A 17,186-nucleotide genomic window follows, 5' to 3' on the forward strand; every position below is an offset into this window, starting at 1 on the left:
GTGTGAAGGAGATGTGTCCCTGTGAGTGTAGGTGCCCATGAAAACCTAAAGACATTAGATCCTCTAGAACTGGATTTATAAGCAGTTTTAATTCACCCAGTGTGAATTCCTACAAAGTTTTGGAGCTAAGACAGTTTCCTTGCTGAAATATGTGAACTTATTTTATAAAGAAATTAAAAGTTAGGCTGTCAGCAAACAATTGAGATTGAAGGCAGATATGGGGCATTCTGACTGGGGAAGACTCACCAAGCTCCCAGGGCATTCAGAAATGAAGTCAACATAGCTAATAGGTCATAGAGAGATTCAGGTGCACAGAGACTCAGGTGCCTTAGAGTGGTTTCAAGTGCCACGAGAGGCATTCTCTGCTAGTCTGCACGTTTCTCTCATTTCTGTGGAAGTGACACTTCAGTAGGTTTCCCAATAGCGATCATAACAGACACAATGATGTGCTCTCTGGAGTGTGTTCTCCCTTCCTGACAACATAGCTGATTTTCCCTAATGAGCCTTTTGTCGACAATGTGGCTTTTTATTAGCCATAGCTGAACTACTGGTCGGTCTTTGTGTCCTCAGATTATGCTCTTCAATGTATCACTGCATTTCTTTGCCTTAGTGCAACCAGTTTCAAGAGATTTGACTAACTGGCCAAAGCCTTTATGTAAATGGGTAGCAGATGGTTTTATGAGATGGAGGTTTCCTTTACTGAGGGATTAATGAAAAAAAATATTTTTTTTTGGTAAATGCTGGGACTTGAACCCAAAGCCTTGCACATGAAGCTGGAGATGTGCCTACAAAAAGGGAATTGTATTCTTCCCTTCATTTTTATGGTTTTTGTTTTGCCTTATTAAAGAGAAATGCTCTCTCTAGATTAATGAAAACACTCAAGGAAGAAGTGAAAAAAATCATCTTATGTGACAAGGGGAGGAATCAGCCCCCACCTTGATAACTAATGTATTTTAAAAAAATAAAGGATTAAAAGATTTTGAGCATTTTACACAAATTAGTGAAGTGCAAGAAAAAGAAAGTTATTAAAGTTATTTCTTTATAGTCAAGTTTAAATTGCCTAATGGAACAAGAGAAGGTATGACACATGTGTTTTCATTGTAAGTCTTAATATATATTTATTTGACATATTACCATCATTTTCATAGACATTATCATTTTCTTTAGAATAAAGAATTATGAAAAAAATATAATCAATGCTTTTACCAGAGGAAATAGAGATCATTTTCTAAATTCGGTTACTACACATATATTTTTGAACCAATTTTTAAGTGGAACAAGACTACAGTAAGCATATGAAATATACATTTGCAGTGTGTTGGTGATATGAACACTTGTGCAGAAGCAAATATTTGTTTCAAGCTATGTATTGTTTGAAACTCCTGGCCTTCTTGAGGCAATAAATCACACCCTCTTTTCTCACTTACACTTGGCAGCAGTGAAAAAGTACAATGAATGGAAATAGACTACTGCTGTCATTCCTGCTACAGCCGGCTATTTTGTTCAATGTGGCCCTTACCTCAAACACGTAGACTGAAAAATTGCATCATGGGATATCTCTTACGTTTACTGTGATGTTCCACTTAAAATCCATCCAAAAACTTACATGCCCTGCCTTAAGGATAGGATAAAAAAATGATGATGGAGTGAGAGAAACAGGGTTAGTAGAGAGAGCAGAAGAAGACATGGCGATGTTCACGCTCTCATTGCCAGGTTTTTCTTCCAAACTTCTTTATTACACTATGAGTAGAGTGTGGAGCAGGGTGAATAGAAGAGCTAACAATGTTTGGTTGGTGGAGTTCTTTACACAAGAAAAGTCAGGAGTAAAAAATATCTCCTCAAAGGTATTCTACAAAAATTAAAAGGCAAACATAAATTACAAAAAGGGAGTTTTAAAGAGAAAAACAAAAAACAAAATTATTTATTGACATTATAAATATATCAAGAAAACAATACACACACAGACACACACATAAACACACACAGACACACACACCACACACACAGACACACACACATACACACACACACACACACACATAAACACACACACAGACACGCACACACCACACACACAGACACACACACACACACCACATACACAGACATGCACACAGATACACAGACACACACACACACATGCACCACACACACAGACACACACACACATACACACAGACACACACACACCACACACACAGACACACACACACACAGACACACACACACCACACACACAGACACACACACACACCACACATACACAGACATGCACACAGATACACAGACACACACACACACACACGCACACGGTGAGAAAGAGTGGCTTTACTACCTAAACGAGTTGAAGCGATTCCCAGAACTGTAACCATTCTCCCTGCTCCACACCCTACTCACACTGTAATAAAGAAGTTTGAAAGAAAAACCTGCGAATGTGAGCATGAACATCGCCATGTCGTCTTCTGCTCTCTATACCAACCCTGTTTCTCTCACTCCATCCTCATTTTCTCACTGACATTTTACACCAGAGACTTAGACCACCTATTCTTTTCAGGAAGTGGTACTGTGAATTGCACAGACAAAACCAGTTGATCTTCCCAACAAACTAGGGAGGATTGCCTTCTCAAACTCCTCTTCACCTCTATACCAACCAACTTCCAAATCTCATCATCGGATGCAGCATACATAGCCTTTAAACACACTCGTCCCTTCTATATGTCAACAGGAAGTCCCACTAACGGGGAAACATCTAAGAAGATAGATATCTCATCATGTAAAAACTGCCTGAAGATTCATATGCTGTAAAGACGTCTAATACTATTGAAAGTGCTTTCATCCACTAATCCAAAGAATAGACTCTCTCTAGCCAAGCACCTTTGCTATATATTATTACTGGGTTTGCAGAGAATTTGTTAAAAAAAAAAACCTTGGTTTAGTTGTGAATTTTTCATTCCTTTTCTCCATTCTCTTCTGTTCTTGGCTCTTCCACTGGTATCTGCCCTTTGCTATCAAGGGCAGATTGGCCATAGCGTACAACTGAAATAGCTTGTAACACGGCTTCTCTTCAGACATTTTTAAGAGGTATGGGATTGAGCGTGAGGAAAGCTAGTCCTATATGCTGGACTGATTTTAGCATAAGAATATAGATTATACATCCAACAGATATCTATTGGCTTAGTTGTAAAAGGATTTTAAGAAGGAGTCTGGGCAGATCGACCAAGGTTTTCAGATACCCAAAGAAGCTTGTCATTATTCAGATAGCCATCTGAGACAGAATCTTCTTCCATTCAGTTTTTTTTTATTTTAGGGAACAAAATTAACAGAATTTTTCATGGTGTGGAGTCTAAAGGTTTACCTCAAGCACTGTAGGTGATGGCAAACACCAGAATCTATTGGGCAGGCCAGTTATATTCTGGAAGACCGGAATAGCTGCAGTTTGAGTGTAAGGGCAACCTGTGGGCTGGCTGACTTCTCATAATTCATGTATTTTACACAGCAACCCCTCTTCAAAGTGAAACTCAGCAAACATGCAGATCATTTTCCTCTGGGAATCCCCTTTGTGTCACTGCATGTGATTCATTTGCACAATTGTGTTTTGCAAGCACTTTTATTAGAGAGTTGACAGCCGTTAGAAGATGCCAAATCAAAGTACGAGAGGATGAAGGTTACCTTTTAAGAGATGATTCAGAAATTCACTCACATGGGTTACTTCAGATTTCCTGAAATGAGACACTAGGGTTGGAGTATGAAATATAATGTTGTTAGTCAAGGAATTAAAAACAAGTATCCATTTCCCTTTCTTAGCCCTGTCCTTATAGACAAGCCAATCAGTGTGGTTTATGCCTGTGAGTAGAGAACGCACCTGTAGTCCGCATGAGAACAACACTCACTGGTCGTCCTTGAGTTCTTGAGAGTCTGCACAAAGAAGGGATGCTGATGCTTACCCCAGCAACTCTCATAGCTGTTCGCCCTAGCCAGGAACCCAGTTTCCACAAGAATATTTAAAAAGTAACCAGCAGCAACAACGAAAATGATTGTGCTTTTGTGTGTGTAGAACACAGTGTTCTTTTGCTTGAAATTGGAACAGATCAAGAAATTTATAGTGAGTCACAATTATTTGCACACGGAAGACAAAATAGCGACTCTCTCTAGAAATACCAAAACAGAAGAGCAGATTTCTGCAAGGGCCTTTAGCAAGCTCCCTGGATTTGTACTCACTGTGCATGCAAAACTAGAAGAAGTACTTCAATGTTCACACACAGGTACACATCTCACCATACAGGCTAACCCCTGATAACTTTAACACATCTAAGATGTGATGGCATATGCCCCTCATATCCTGATTACAACAATGCCAAAGAATGGTTTAAAGATTATGTCATTTCTGTCTGCAAGAGCTCAAAACTGGTCAAGGGGCCACTCTTCTCAATGGTATATGTTACTTGGTGGCTTATTTAATCTACCTTGGTCTTTGAGAATTTCTTTTGGTTTTTAAATTATAACCTAGAGAAAACAATAGAAATCGCTTTTTTGGAGAACATATGTCCACGTATATCTAAATGTATTTAGCTTTTATAGAAGAGTTCGAATCCTCATCTCTAGAGAGTGTAAGCATATAAACTATCATAGCCTAAGGCTTCCTATCATTATGTGGGGCTATCGCTAGTCCCATATACCTTTCAAGCTTGCTTACGATGTTTACTCTATTGAAATGTTTCTTCCTTACTCTTTGAACATTCAGATGGAGACTAGCTGAGATCGAATCATCTAAGATTCATCTCCCCTATCCATACTTGACAAATAGAGTCCCTTTAAAGTCCAATAACTTTATAGCTCTATGCTGTGCATGGCACTTACCATATTTTCCTTTTGTAGTATCTCTTCATCTTTTGAAGACTATTCCATAAATGGAGGTTTCATTTACTCAACATAAGCTCTTGATATAGTGAATTCCAGGTGAATATTTATTGAAATATTGAATTAATGGGTAAGGACTTAGGGGAAAAACAGCCAGGAAGACATCAAAGAAGCAATCCTATGACTGAAATATCTCTAGAAAGTTCTTTTTCTCCTGAATGATAGCATTCAAAGAGCCTTATTTATTTCAACAGTCTGAATAAAAAATACTCTTTGTAATTGAAATTCAGATTGGAGTTGTTTGATTTGTATTGTATAAATTCATTTTCCTTAATTTCCATGACTTTATAAGTCTGTGTTCAACAAATAGCCAGTATTGAAGATAATGGCTTCCATCATTACAGACTACAAATGGTGAGCTCATCAAACAGGCTACAGGAAACAAATAGGCCTTTTCAAATAGAAGCCATTATATGACTAGGAGAAGAGATGACCGGGAATTTATTTATTCAGAAATAAATATGTCAAAAGGTCATATGATCTATACACTTCTGCATCTGACTGTTAGCTATTCTTTTTCATTCAACAAGTATTTATTGATCACATATTTAACTCCCAGCATTCTTCTCATTGCAGAGGAGATAATGGTAAACAAATGGTTAACAAGTCCCTAGCTAACCATACACACACACTAGAATATAACCATGTATGCCATAAATACTGAGACGAGAAATCAAAGACCAGGAAAGGTGAGCTATGAGCATGTGTGTGTGTGTGTGTGTGTGTGTGTGTGTGTGTGTGTGTGTGTCTTGAGAAAGATGCACCTAAGAAGTATTTTACTTAAGTCTTGAACGAAAAGGTTTGGGGAAAACATAAACTCCAGATCTTTCCAGACCAGAGACCCAAAGACATAATGGGCCTGAAATGCAAACATCATTATAGTGAATGGGGAAGAACAAAGTGGCCATCATAGTCAAAACAGAGTGACTAGGAAGGGAGTGGTAAGAGGCACAATGAAGAAGTGGGTGGGTGAGTCGTACTTCTAGGCATGGGGAAGATTTGGTGTTTTATTTTAAAGCTGTTAAAGTGTTTGAACAGTGGTCTGTGTGATTTCTCTCTTGTGTCAACAGGACAGCATGGTGACATGCTGCTTGGAGAACAGGTCTAGAGGGATGAATAAGGGGAAGCATGGAGCCCAGTCAGAATAGTATGCTTCCTCAGGGCGTGCACAGCCATGCAGATGTTGAGAAGTAGCTGGAGCTTGGAAATAGTTAAATTGGCACCAAGGTTTTATTTTCCCCCTAGACATGTACTAAATAAGGTTCAACTCCATGTAGATTTGAAAAGTGTCCTTATGAGAAGGTGCCATTGTGTTACATTCATATGATAGTCATTGTCCAACTTATTCTCCAGGGAGCTCAATGTCAGGATTAACCCAGCTCTCAGGCAGGCCTTGGTGACATGCTTTGTGTCACAAGTCATGCCAGATCCCAGAGCTTCAAAGCTACTGTTCTGCCCACCAAATTTCACATTTCCCCCTGTGTTTTTATTCTATGTATCCAAGAAGAGATTTGAGTTAATGTATAAAGCATTTTTAGCAGAATTTAAAAAAAATTGGAATTTTAAATGACTGGCTTCATGAAGAACTTCTAACTTCTAATTTGTTTTGAGAAAATGGGCATAATGATTTTCGGCGATGTTTTGGACTTTTTATGCTAAAAATCCCACGGGTGGCAAGTCACTGTAAGTATGTGTAGCCCGTATTCTGTAGAGGGCCAGGCTGAGTCTCTGTGAACCATGTTTTCTGTGTTACTTGGGTTTCAAATATGTGTGCTTCAAATTTGCATAGCCATAAAAAGGGCACCCAGAGATACACTCAACGAGTTGTTAAATGTTAAAATGTAAGTTTATGGCTAGTTCTGATTATTGACGTATTTTGCTTAGTCTAATACATTATCCAAGGACATGATTTTTTTGTCCCAAAATGCCTCTTTAACCAACCATGTGTTACTTGAACACATAGTAAACTTACTAAAAGATTTCATGATCATGATCATATTGTACTAGAGAATGTGTACTATCAGAACACTGGAGTTCCTGTATATTCTTTTCTTATTATTCTTGAACAACATTTTAATACTGCTTAGTCACCTTGCTGTTTATGCTAGAACATGACACAGCTGCTCAGTTTTAATCAGGAGCTATGAATGCTGGTATTAAAGCCTTCCCCTCACATACATGTGCACCATTTCCCCCACCTCACACACAACGTTCATTTCCCATACTCTCCGAGGCTCACCTCTGACTCGCGGTCACTCTTCTGTCTCCTGAGTCAAATATTCGCTTCATTCTTTCTGTAACCTCCTCCTCTGGAAACCCAAGATGCTGTGCACCATTTATAGCCGTCGTTTGCTTGGCCAAGAAAGAAATAGAGTAACAGAGAGTTGGACATGAAACATGCTTTCTAAATAATCAGGGAAGTTCAATCTAACAAGCCTTCAGACAACACCCCTCCCAAAAAAGGCAAAGCAAAGGAAACGAAAAAAAAATACCCTCCATCTTTTTCCATTAGTTATGAGAAACTAAATATTTGGTTATTTAATAATGTTTACCAGTGGCTTATTCTTAAAATAAAAGAAGTGAGCATCTAGTAGGTGTTAAAAGATAATTTTAGCCCCTTCTCTTCTGTAGTAATGATGTGTGAGGTGTTTTTTTATTCCCTTTAGGGTAATTTCCAGCCTTTTTTACTTTTTTTTTAAAACAAATTCTGCCCTTAGTATTGTTTGACTCACTGATCAGAGGAAGTGTGTAAGTGTGGGAGGCAGAAGAGTGGAGGGGGGGTAGGAAGTTCTTCTTTTCTTCTGCCTGAGGTTATCTGTGTTTAGAAGAATGGGGAAGGACCGCTTGGAATAGAGAAAGAAGCCTCATCAGTCGTAGACTGCACCCTCGGCAAGGAGACCCAAGACCAGGCTGAGCGTTCTCTGTGAGCACCTCCATTCCTTACAGGGTGTGTCAGTTTTGCTCCAATGAAAGCATTGTTTCTCTTTGATGTCCCCATGTTGGAGGGAAGGGAAACCTGTGCCTTTTTCTTGCTGCAGAGGCAGGAGAGTGGATGCATACACGTTTGCTAAAATGTAGTTTGTAAGACCTTGTTCTGTCAGACCTATTGGTGCTCGATTCTATCTCTTTTGGAGATTATGTTTATGAAATTCCTATGTGCTTAAGAACTGCTGCAAGTTGTGCATGATTTGAAAAGATTATAGAGGAGCTGAACTTCCTTTTTTTCTGACGATCCCAGTGGGTACAAGAGAAGAGGACAATAGAACGTGGTAACATTCTTCAGGCCCAGGGTCCAGGAGGTTCCAATCCCTTTAAAATAGTCTATCTCTTAAAACCACAAATATTTTAAATATTTAAGTTTACTAAGCCTATAACTAGCATAAAAGATATTTTCTCACAGGACATCAAGGCATAGGGAAAGACTTCTTAGATTACAGACGGGAAACTGATAACATAACACGAATCACTACTATAGTCTGCAGTGTTAGGAAAAATTTCCTTTTAAAACATATTCCAACAGGATGAATGAAAGAAATTATGACTAAGAGAAAGAAATAAAAATGTATATGGCTTTGCTTTGAACATTTTAGCGAAGTAACCTATAGTCTAGAATTATAGGACTTAATAATGATAAACCAGAGAGTGGAGGCAGAATTTCGTCTTCCAATACACCTTTCTTTCTAGATTATAAAGGACTAAAGGTGACTGTTCCTACCCTATGGAATGTGAAAACCCTGTGAAGAGATCAGATTTGCCAAATATTTAAGCACACAGCCTGTCTTTAAGAGCGATTGGTGCTTAGGTAGAGAAGGAAGGATCTCCAGACTCAGGCAGAGCTGTGTCGCCTGCTAGTCTCTAGGTGGGAGCAGGCGAGCCCCATCGCCCTGAAGAGCAGAACTGAAAACTCAGCTGCAGCCCACACAAAATGGTGCAGCACCCATTTCATTCAGGAGCTGCCCGCGCATTCTCTTCCTCGCTGCGGAGGAAAGCGAGTGTCTCGTGTGAGAGTAAGTTTTCAACAAACCATTTACCAGACAGCAAGCAGAATTTGAGATGAGTCACGTGAGCTTGGATTTTTCTACAGACTATTCAGAGAACCCAGAGTTCATTAACATTGGGGCGTCTTTCGAGCAACCTTCATGTTTCTTACTTAGATTTAAAACAAAAATAATAATACTACAACTTGTAGTTAAAACTTGCCTTCCGAAATATCCATAGACTTTTGCCAGAAAAAAACAGGGTTCGATTAATTTTTTTAAAAAAATGTATGTATGATAGGTGGGGCTGTTATGAATACTTGTTAAGCCACTAAGACAAATGCTATATTTTTGCCTCTATAATTAAAATTTACAAACATCATTTCCCATGCCTGGCAAATTGATTGAATTTGCAAATGGTGGGAGAGAAGCAGCTGAAGGGAGAAACTACTGGGCAGCAATGAGGCCTCACTGGCTCTGACTGCAAGGCAGACAAGTCTTTTTAATATATCTTGAGTGGATTCTGTTATTTATCATGGGAAAAAATCAGTGTTGTTCTGATATTTAATTATATTGTGTATGTCCATTTCTGACCTATAATTATACTGCCTGTAAAATTTTAATTGTTAGTTCAGTGCAGGACCATTACAACCATCACTTGTTTATGACTGAAAAGATGTTAAAAAATTTGCTCCTTGCTCTTAATAATTTCTGCTGCTAGCACATTATTAGCAAAACATCATGGTTTCTTCCTGTAGGCTCAGTGTATAGTACAGGTTTCAGTGTTTAGAAAAATGACAAAGACAGGAAATGTATGGGGATGTGGTCACTGACATACACAAAAACACAAGACAAAGGGATCCCCAGAATTTGAAAGAGCATCTCTATTTGGGGAACTGTGAGATGGGTCTTAGATGTTTGACGATAAGCAGTCTTCAGAAAGAACAGGAAGGGAATGTCCAAACTTCTGAATAATCTGAAAGGAGTCCGCTGACGCTTTAGTTACTTCAGTCCTCTTCCCATGAATCCTGCTCAGGAGGACTGCCTAGGCCCCAGTTGATACTTTTCAAACTCCAGAAGCCTTCTGGTTCCCACTGCAGATTTGTTGTGCCCCAGATACGCTGCGTTGTTGTTAACATTAATTCCAGTCATCTTCCTTCTACACCCAAGCACTTTTGCTCTTTCAAATACCTACTGAAGAAAATGTGCACATGACCAAATAGCAGAAGGCAAGACTGTGGGCACAGATTCTCGATGATTTTGAGCACCAAGCAGAAGAAGAGTAGAAGACAGAGATCATCTGTTACTCACTGGAGGGATGAGCAGACAGGAGAGTAAAACTCTATTGTCCATGTTGTTTGCAACGGAGCTGAGGCCATTTCCGTAGACCTAAATTAAGACTTTACTTCATAAATCTTAGCACTTCAGTCAGGGGTCTTGCATATTTGAATCAATCAGCCCTCCACTGAGCCATGCCCAAGGCCCTTTTGATATAGACATTTGTCCAAGTCGGGGGGAAAATACATAATATTGCATTCCATACACTATAATGTTGTTTTCTTCTACATATAATTTTTCAGAAGTAAAACAAACATTGTTGTTTTGTGTTCCGAGATGGATTCCCTGTCTGTAGCTCAGACTACCCTAGAACTCCTCTGGAGGTCTACACAGCCTGAGAAATCAGCCTACCCAGGTCTTGGCTTTGAACTCTACTAAACACTAACTCAGAGCAACTCCATACTCCACAGGACAAATCATTTTCACAAATGAATATCATTAAATTTCATAGCACGAGCATATGACTGAGTTACCCTGTAAAAATAAATAATTTAAACTTCCTCCTCCTCATTTTCATCTTCATTTTCTTCTTCTTCTTCTTCTTCTTCTTCTTCTTCTTCTTCTTCTTCTTCTTCTTCTTCTTCTTCTTCTTCTTCTTCTTCTTCTTCTTCCTCTTCTTCTTCCTCTTCTTCTTCCTCTTCTTCTTCTTCTTCTTCTTCTTCTTCTTCTTCTTCTTCTTCCTCCTCCTCCTCCTCCTCCTCCTTCTCCTCCTCCTTCTCCTCCTCCTCCTCCTCCTCCTCCTCCTCCTCCTCCTCCTCTTCTTCTTCTTCTTCTTCTTCTTCTTCTTCTTCTTCTTGCTCTTCCTCTTCTTCTTCCTCTTCCTCTTCCTCTCCTCCTCCTCCTACTTCTTGTCTTTTCCTCCTCCTCCTCATTCTTCTTTCTTTCTTCCTCCTCCTTCTTTAATTTGTTCTAATTTTCCTCTTCCTCCTTCTCCTTCCCCTCTCTCCCTCTTCCCTCCCTCTTTTCCCCAGTCACAGATCATTCAACCCAGACATGGCACTCAGTTTACTATGTATCAGTACCTATAGCCCTCATTTAATTTCATGTAAAATTATTTAATAGTTAAAAAAGTAAATAATAAACTTTATACTTCATCTTTAAAATGCTTCCAACTTCTTTATTTTAAAAACAAAGGAGCATATTTTATTCTTTCTAAAACATCAACTTATAAATAGCATGAATCTGTCTCTGTAGAGATCTGAGAGAATACTATGCTATTAAAATTTTGCTAATAATCAATACTGTACATTCTACACCTTATCCTTAACAAAATATACCTTAAATATATCACTTTAATACTCGTATATCTTTCTTACCTCTAGGCTTTCTAAAATTTTACAGGCTAGAAAATTATCTTATCTTTGATTTAGCAAAACTATATCTTTATTTTTTCCAACTTGACCAAACTATATTCTTATTTCTAAACTGAACTGTTTTTAAATACTCATTTTATTGATTACACAGATAATGTGGATGCTAAACAGGTAAATTGAGACATATTCGCTTCTTTTTATCCATATGCACATGCACATATGATCATGCATGCATGCACATACACTCGAGCACACACACACACACAGACACACACACACAGACACACACTCACATACACACAAGAGAATATTTGGGTCCACTTACTTTTAGTACAGCTTCTCTGCTTTAAGTGTTTAGGTGATAACTATATTGGCTAAGATAACAAGGTTTTCAATTCTAGGTCATCTAAGTGTATGTGTATTACATTTGCCCTGCCATGCAGAACGTCGTCTAGTCTCATCTTTCTGGAGCTAAGGCTTGGTTTGCTGGGGTCAACCAGCCAAGCACATGCCTGCAGTTCTGTGGTAACCATGGAGATGTGGTTTGCTCTGATAACATGGCCAACATGCATCTTCACTTATAATCCATGGACCCTCTCTTTTCTAGCTTTCCCTATTTTCCTGCTCACCTACACTTTTAATTGAGCTGAGTCTTATATTTAACCTTTGTGGAGCAATCGCCTTTCTCTTACAGACTTTTTCCCCCCTTATGAGGGGAAAGGATTCACTATAAAAATTTAATATAAATTAAGCAGCTAATTCTGCTTTTGAAACTTTAAACTTTGAGATTGAGTTTAGCATTTCAAGCAAAAACAAAAAAAAACAAAACAAAACAAAACAAAAACCAGGGACACCATACATCACTTCAGTTTGCTGCTTTCAAGGTCAGGACTGGGATCAGACAGTCTCCATTTTTTGATACAATTAGAAGATAAAGACCTGTCAGTTCTCAGAGAGCTTAGCCCAGAGCTCTGTGTAGAAGTGGGTCAATCGCCCTGTCCTGTTAATGATGCATTTAGTTTGAGACTCATAAATCTACCCATCCACTTCTCCAAACACCTTACGTGTACGCGGATTCCCTCACTAGGTATTACCATCTCCGGTAGGGTACAGTAAGAATGGATCTTAAAAATATCAAAATAATATTTTTAAAATAACCGTCCTTCACAATTACTTGCCATTCATCTGCCCGTTAACTATGTCCGTTGCCTCAGATCACTCTGGGAGACATGGCTGTGCTCTCCCAAGCATGTGTTCAGACAGTCAGGAATGGAAAATGAATATTCATTTACTTCCAAGGATTCTGTGAGCCCATATCTTATAAGTGTTTCTGGTCTGAACCACTTGGGTACCACAGGCTGCATTTGCGTCTTTCACTGCTTTCTTTTATGTTACTGTTTGGGGTTCATTTGTAGGCAAGACTCTGTTTACCAGCTTCCTGTTATTAATTATGGGAAACGGGTTTTCTTAAAGTGTTAGGGACACTCTTGTAATTCTCCTTTGAACACTTCAGGCAAGATACTCACAATCTCCTGAAGTTCCCCAAAGTCAGATGCTCATTTGAAATACATTGTCTCTTCTCCTACCCTCAACTTATCTCTCCTTGAAATGAAAAGGCAGAAAGGGCAGAAAGCTTCTACCCAGCCACGAGACACTGAGATGTGAATTTTGAACTCTAGTCACAAAACTGAGTCCCAAAAATTCAATTAAAATAGTAAAGTGCTAAGAGACAAAATATATTCTAATGTAAAGCTACAAACAGGAGAAATGCTCATTTCATGCTTGATGTATTATTACAAAGCTTTTCTTACAGTAACATCTGCTTGGTCCATGCTAGTATATACTCTATCCATCTCTGTGTGCCTCTCTGCCTGTCTCTGTGTCTTTTTGTTTCTGTCTCTGTGTCTCTCAGTCTCCTTGTGTCTCTGTCTTTGTCTCTCTTCCCCCTCCCCTCCCTCTGCTCTCTCTCCATCCTTCTCTAAAATATAAGCAAATGTATTTGCATACATTAAAATCATAAAGAACCCAAAACATCTGGAAATTTTAGAAGCAAAGCAAAACAGTCAGGGGAGAAAAACCCAGTTTTAAAATGCAGACGTTTAATTGCGCTGTCTGTCCCGTTACAAGGGTGTAAGAGCAGAAATAACCAGAAGCCAATGGCGGAAAATTAAAACACTTTCAGGAGCCCTTGCCAAGGTAAAAGCAATGAAATTGGTAACACAGTATGGACAGGGCCTTTCTAGACTGAGGTCTGAAAATGTTACCATGTGCAATTTCGTAAATTAGCTAGTTCAACTAAAATCCTTCTCATTAACGCACACAATAAAAGTTTTTCATGCTCTTCTCTTCCCTTTGGTCATCAACATCAGGCAGTTATTGGGGGGTTTGTCTTTCATCAGTGACAAGCTCTTTCCCCCACCCTTCATGCCCCTTTACTAAGACTCTCTGAAAGTGCTGAGTGGCCAGAAATTACAGATGCAGGACAGCTGACAAATGACTGCCAGGCCCCTCCCCCAGGGCCTTGGCAGTCACAGCTCTTGCCAGAACACGCCTGAGCACAGAGCGCCTTCCAGACAAAGACACAAAGATTCCATTTTCTCAAGGAAAAATAGATTTCATGTGTAAAACGCTGGTGAGAAAAACTGAAAGCTGACGCGTATGTGCGGTCTCCAAGAGGCCGGGCTGAATTGCTCTGAGGACTCAAATTTCACTTGATTGCATCAAAGCCTAACAAATATTATTTAACCTAAAAGTATTTCAGGCTGAAAAAAAAAGACAGGCAACGGTAAGATATTTTATTTGTTGAAGCACGTGGTTGAGAAGGCGAAAGAATCTTGAGGTTGGTATAGGTATTGATCGTAGAGGAAGGATTGATACTCACATCATCCTGGAGTCTGCAAAGTAAGATTTTTTTTTAAATTAAAACCTTATTGAATCAAAGGGTTGCACACGATAGTATTAAATCCCTATGAGTATGTTTCTAGTGAAAAGAATCTCCTCCCAGCAGCCCCAGAATATCATTACTGGAGAGGCAGCGAGTACTTTATTACACATGAAACCTTGGCGTCTCAGCCTTGCCAAGCATAGCATGCAGGGTTCGTCTCGTGGGCCCAGAGCCCTGGCTTCCCCAGCGAAGGCCATCTGCTTGGCCTCCCCATCATGCCAGGCAATGTGTAGGTGCAAAGGCCAGGGCTGGGAGACAAAGAAAGACTGTCTAATGAGAAGGATTATGCTTTTCTTCTTGTCTCCCTGGACGCCCATCCCCGCTACTCAGATGAGTTCAGTGTTTGCAGAAATCTTAGCTTAATGTACTTAAGAAAGTAAGCCCTTAACAGGTTAAAATATCGTTAATCATAGCTATCAGGGGTAATAGACCAAGAAAGTTTACTGGAAATGTTTTAATGTTTTTTAAAAAGTTGTATAACAAATTTAAAAAGAAACAAACACAATTAGTACTTTCCTGTACCTTTTACAAGATCCCGCAATTCCTAAATTTCTTTTGCTTCTAGAAACATTAGGGGAAGAGAGAGAGAGAGAGAGAGAGAGAGAGAGAGAGAGAGGAAGAAGGAGGAGGAAGAGGAGGAGGAGGAGGAGAGGGGGGAGAGAGGCAGAGAGGCATTACAAAACACTTTAGAATTCAAAAAGAGGTATCATGGAAGATAAATAGGTTATTAGGTAACTGTATGACTATATAAACTCTTTATTCACATACACACATACACACACATACACACATACATGCACATACACATACATACATACATGCACACATACACACACCATTTTAAGGCACTAACTATTATGATCAACTGGGAAGGATATTAGCATCTTAAAAGATATTTGTAATATTAGTCAGTAAACTTGATACTTCATATGTGGTATTGAAAGACCCCACCTAAAGGGGACTGAAAACATCAGCATGCTTGTGGGAAAGAAACAAGAGCTTGGTTGGAAGTGTTAACTAAGCCATGCCGCCATCTTCCTTTGATGCCATCTCAGCTCTCCTGCCTAGAATAGAAAGAATTCTGCAAGTTGTAGCTCACTTTTGGAGACTAATCTCTGCTCTAAATTGCAGATATATGTACTGAGGGGAAAGGGTGCGAGATTTTTATTGTTTTAAAAACTTACATGTGCAGTACGTGGCTCTGTCACTCTTGTGCATTCACTGGCATAAAGCAATTCAGGGCTCTGCATTGGGACCACTGCAGTACAGCTGTGTGTGTGTGTGTGTGTGTGTGTGTGTGTGTGTGTGTGTGTGTGTGTGTGTGTTCTCATAATATTTCAACATTCTGTAACCTGAAGTGCAATACTCTGCTTTAAAATTTCTTATAGTGTACACTCCGTGTTTACTCAGACGTATTGACTTTCCTCTGTCCACTTTCACCACTACTCTACTAACTGTTCAGGAATCCTTAGTGGCATGGGCTGAAAGGCATGATGGGAACCTTCCTGCTAGAAAACAGTCCTCTTCAGCTCCTCCCCACCTGAGGAGCCTGTGCCAGGACATGTGGAGTGGGTAGTACCCTGACTCACAGTGCTAGCGAACAGGGTCATTATCCCCTCTTCAGCTGGATTCTAAGGGACTCATACATACATACATGCACACATACACACACCATTTTAAGGCACTAACTATTATGATCAACTGGGAAGGATATTAGCATCTTAAAAGATATTAGTAATATTAGTCAGTAAACTTGATACTTCATATGTGGTATTGAAAGGCCCCACCTAAAGGGGACTGAAAACATCAGCATGCTTGTGGGAAAGAAACAAGAGCTTGGTTGGAAGTGTTAACTAAGCCATGCCGCCATCTTCCTTTGATGCCATCTCAGCTCTCCTGCTGAGATTGGAATCCTGCTGGGATTCCAGAGCTCAGCTCCAAAAGACAGTGAAAGCAAACTATCCCAGGAAAAAGCCAGGCTAGGAGGTCTGAAGAAAGCCATAGCCACAGTCTTTGGAAATAAAAAGAAGAGAAATACATTTAAAGAAAATAAATCATGAACAACCCAAGAAAATCAGTAATCAGTAGTAAGAAGCAATTTTTTTTTGGGGGGGTGAGGTATTTTTCATTTTTTTCTAGTTTTCTATACATTCTCTAATATATTGAAAGGAAACACTTCTATATTCAAATAACACTACTGAATTGCAATATTTCTTTCCTGAGAACTTAAAATTTCAACAATGACCATAGGCTGAAAGAATGGTATAAAAGTAGCATGATGCCACAGGTAAGCTTGACTCTTCAGAGAAATGAAATGATAAGAAACAAAACTATATATTTAAGATATTTTAGAATGCAGGTAGATTTCGTTGATAATTGATGCATTTAAAATATTTTAGACGCCTGTGTGGATGGAAAGTACACAGATTACTTGTCTGTGGAAAAGCAGTATTCATAATTGTCATAGTCTGGAGGTAGCTAAAATTATTAGCTTACATTTAACAGGTGTGTTTATGCAAGTTGGGAACTTCTCTGGTGCCAAAATTAATCATAAAGATAGCAAAATGTAGGATGGTCAAAGTGAGCAACCCTCACAGGCTGTTGGGGAGGTAGCCACCCCCATAAAAGGCTATGAAGGGGCTTTGTCTAATTTTCCTGCGTTCAAGAGAGGCTCTTTTTTGTTGCTGCTTTGCATAG

The 17,186-nt window shown here is 39.2% G+C and overlaps 1 long non-coding RNA gene across 1 annotated transcript in view; it reads left to right on the forward strand.

Moving 5' to 3' along the window:
* The window catches only part of LOC108352541 (uncharacterized), a 96,854-nt gene that overhangs the window by 15,997 nt on the left and 63,671 nt on the right, over window positions 1–17,186 (forward strand). The gene's annotated exons all lie outside the window — the stretch shown is intronic.

Source organism: Rattus norvegicus, chromosome 13 (assembly GCF_036323735.1).
Source record: "Rattus norvegicus strain BN/NHsdMcwi chromosome 13, GRCr8, whole genome shotgun sequence".
NCBI lineage: Eukaryota > Metazoa > Chordata > Mammalia > Rodentia > Muridae > Rattus > Rattus norvegicus.